Source organism: Amblyomma mixtum, chromosome 2 (genome assembly GCF_055824585.1).
Source record: "Amblyomma mixtum isolate Tamu chromosome 2, ASM5582458v1, whole genome shotgun sequence".
NCBI lineage: Eukaryota > Metazoa > Arthropoda > Arachnida > Ixodida > Ixodidae > Amblyomma > Amblyomma mixtum.
Genome location: NC_143013.1, coordinates 283,753,941 through 283,758,299, shown reverse-complemented (window position 1 = coordinate 283,758,299; position 4,359 = coordinate 283,753,941).

The window sequence follows — 4,359 nt, the reverse complement described above, 5'->3', positions numbered from 1 at the left end:
CGTCGTTTCATCTCAAGGCCAGACAATTTTAAGGCGAAAGTCTCTAATAGCTCGTACTGTCGTCCGTTAACAGCGTGTCCCACGCGTTTAACTCGGGAACTAAAAAAGTTAGAAGAAAACCAATGGTTGCTTCAGATAGAGCAGGAAAAAATGAACCTAGAAGTCAAGTTGATTATTATAGGTTAATTAATTATAGACGAAAATTTCGAAATTGCATCGAAATAGCTCGGACGTCGATATAGCCACGAAAACGGCATGACGTCACGTCCACCGGAAGTCGTCACGGCATAGTGAAAATTTTCACAGAATGGTCGGAAAAACGCCGGATTTCTGTCAAATTAGACAGAAAAATGTGTAGTTAAGTGCAATTAACATTTAAGATACCCGAAAGGTGTATAATTTAGGTACCGATATAGGCACGGGAAAGGTGTGACGTCACATCCACCGAAAGTCGTCACGGCATAGTGTCCTCGGCTTTCGCCTCTCAGCATTTTAGTTGCCAAAGTGTCCTCGAAATTTTTTGACACACGTTTCTAGCGTTTGCTGCTGCCACCACGTGCTGCTTGACGCTGAACATAAAAAAAAGTTACCGCGGGTGCTTGCCAGTGCAGGGAACATTTTATGAGTCAGGTTCTGCAGCGCGTAAGAACAGTATAGACCATCGATATAAACATCTTCGCGGAACTTTTAACTGCACTCTTCAGCTTTTTCTCCCTCGCAAGTGAAAATATTTCCACCGAGTTAAGTTTTTATCGCAAAAGGCGCCCAACAGATGGCGCCAATTGGCTATAATGTTCAAGGAAGCTGGGCAACGCTTCTGGCTTGTAAACAAAAGTTTGGCGGTTCACTTCTCTGCTCGGACGCATTTTCTTTATCTTGAGATCTCTATCGTGGTTACGCTAGACTACAGACTCCTATTGGGAAGCCCTACAATTGCACTAATCAGATGGTGCGGAAGAAATGCACTTCTGTGATTACACCTGCCTATTCCTAACGCAGGAAGCCGCGCAAGCGTCGGTCCAAGTCAGGCGAGGGCATGTTGCGGAAGGCCAGAAGGTCATCCTCGATTATAAACAGGTGAGTGCGTGCTTTGGTTAAAATGTGAGTACCCTGCCAGCACAATGCTGGCACAGTCAGGCAGAGCTGCATCTTGCGTCATGGCGGAACTTTTCTTTCGAGCCGAAAAAGCGTCCGCGAAATATTTAACTCTCGTTATGAACGCTCATTTTTATAAGATACTATTTTGCCCCAGGAGAAGCTATTTTGTCTTGTGTTCATCTGACATTTGAATAAATTTATCTTACCCCGGAGGCCGAACACAGGCTCCACTGCGATTGACGCAGTGTGACGTGACGGCAATGACTCCGTCAACGCGGCTTCCGGTGTGCATGCTGTTTTCATTCGTGTCCGGTTGCTTTTGTTTGTTATCATGGTGACCTTCTTCGTACTACACTGCACACTATTTATAACAAATTTATACAACTGTAAGCAGCAAGCGACGCACGGGGTGGCGGAGGAAGAAGAGAAAAAGGAAAGCGACACGTGGCGGAGAGAACGTTCGGGAGAGGAGGGGAAGAGGGCCGTCGGCGACGGACGTGGACGTGTTCTGCTGGCTCCCCGAGTTCCCAGGCTTGGGCCTCAGCCGCAGACGTCCGGGTGACCAGACCCGGACAGCCGTCGTCGGGAGCCTGGATCTGATGGCTGAGGCTCCCGACGATGGCTGTCCGGGTCTGGTCACCCGGACGTCTGCGGCTGAGGCCCAAGCCTGGGAACTCGGGGAGCCAGCAGAACACGTCCACGTCCGTCGCCGACCGCCCTCTTCCCCTCCTCTCCCGAACGTTCTCTCCGCCACGTATCGCTTTCCTTTTTCTCTTCTTCGTCCGCCACCCCGTGCGTCTTCTGTAGCCGCATTGTGGCGCTGGCTCCTTACAACAACATAGCTTTATGCGTTTTCTCATGTTTAAAGTGTATTGCTTCAATTTATTTCATGTTATTTTGACATAAATTCTTTGTCAACATTTTATGTTCATTTCTTACACTCTGCCATATTTCTTATGTTCTGCCGTATAAAAGCTCCATTTTATATCCTCAGTGTCCCTTTAATGCGGAGTTTGTGTACCCGGTTTACAAGATACTTCGTAGGTGCTCTATACCGGAGCTTTTCCGCGCTATTAGCGATTCTGTATTAACGAAATGAACTACATGGTGACCATACATAAACATGAAACAAACTCATATAGTCAAGCCCGGATATAAGGAATTATTTTTTACATCAATCAGAACACCCCTTTGAAATCCCAAGGCAAAGTAAAACACTATTGCTCGCGTTTATCTAACTCACGTTCACTGTAACATTCGATATACCACCTATGAACGGCGCGTCAAGCCCCTGCAACATGTGCTTCTCCTAATGGCGCTCTTCGAAAGGGTTTCGCGCGCGGAGACGGCTCAGCTGGGCGACCTTGGCTACCTGATGGGGTGTGCTTCAGGGTGGCCTTAATTCGCTGTCATGCAGTGAAGCCAACCTAACTAAGTCCCAACGCTGCCATAAGGTGTCTAAGTGCGCGCAGCCGACCCATCTCAGAGCGCGCAAACTGATCAAGAGCGCCAATACGAGAAGCGCATTTTGTAGGGGCATGGCACGCCGTTCGATATATCAAACGCCTCAGTGAACCTGAGTTCGACATACGCGAGCAACAGTGCTATACTTTTCCACGGGATGTCCTGACAGTTCGATATAAATAATAATTCGACATATCCGGGCTCGACTGTATATCGAAGTATTTCGCGATCCCCTTCGAGTTTGATATACCCGAGACCGACTGCAATCCAAAAGTCGTGATGGTGTTGCAGCTTCTCCTACAGCTGCCTTCTCGGCTCTCTTGAAATTCACATGCGTGCGATGTATGAATTCTGAGTAAACGCTGGTGCACTTACATTTTCTACCCACGCAGGGTCGAGGAAAATTTCCCTACTATCACTGGGAGCCGAAAGGTACTCTTTTTACATTCTTTTTACTCATATGCCTGAGCAAACGCTGCTTTATGGCGCTGCGAGCTGACCGTTAGCACCATTTGCTGGTAACAGAACTAGCAGCTACATTGTGGCCGTCGAAATTTCCGGAGCCCTCCACTACGGCGTCTCTCATAGTTTTAGTTGCTTTGGGACCTTAAACCCCATAAACCAACCAACCAACATTGTGGCCGTCCAGAGCTACATTGTGGCCATGTGTGAATGGCTACGAATTTCTACCTGGCACTAAAGAGTACCACGAATGGTATTATGGAAGTTCAATACTAGCGCTAATGGTTAAATACCAGTCATGGCCAATGGTTACATCTGGCGTTATGGAACTGCATCTGAAACTAAGTTTTCTGCGGACAGCAGCACTGTTACTTTTTTGAGAGGCAATAAGGGCTTACAGACACGGCATACAAGCCATGCAGAATCTGCTTCAGAGCTGGGTCGATGCAGGCACGATACCGCGGTAGTGCTTCATTCTTGGGCCGAACCTCGGTAACGAAATGAACCGATATTTTTTTATACGTTCTGATTTCCCGCGTGCATGCATTTGGAAGAAACTTCAGTCTCAATTCTCCACGCTCGGCAAACTTGAAAGCCTTTCGGCCCTGCTACTTTGTCAGGATAAGCTTGCTTATTACGTTCTTGTATACAGGACAGGGCTCTAAAACATTTCGACTGCTAGACTTCCACAGTCTCGGAAAAGGCGGCTGCCACTGCTCCCTTCTCGAAAAAACACAGGCGCTGTCCTCCTTCATGGACAAGCTGAGGCGCAGATCGAGCGTCGCCCCGTTTGTGAAGGCCGCCAGCTCGAAGGCCATCGCAGAGGCTGAAGCAGCCACTACTAGCCTGTCGCCTACGGGACCACCGGAAGGCGCCGAGAATGCAGAGGACAGGCAGCGCAAGAGATGGGACCCTAACGCCGGCCCATCGTGCTTCAGCGCCCCGATGTCGCCGACGGGAGTCGCCGAGGATGCAGAGGACAGGCAGCGCAAGAAATGGGACCCTAATGCCGGCCCATCGTGCTTCAGCGCCCCGATGTCGCCGACGTCGCCGATGTCGCCACCACAGAAGAAATCCACAACAGTTCGCGAGCCATCGCCGGAGTCAGGTCAGCACGCAGTGTCCAGGCTGAAACGGGGACCGGAGACGCCGACGGCTCAGAAGAAAGCCACAACCGTCCGCGAGCCGTCTCCGAAGTCCGATCAGCGCGCTGGGCAAAGGCTGAAAAGGGGACCGGAGGCCCCAACTAAAGTGCGGCCGGAGGCGACCACTACGACGCAGCGACCCGCTCCGGCACTGGATGGGGGCAATACGACGGCGCCGAAAGGAGAGAAC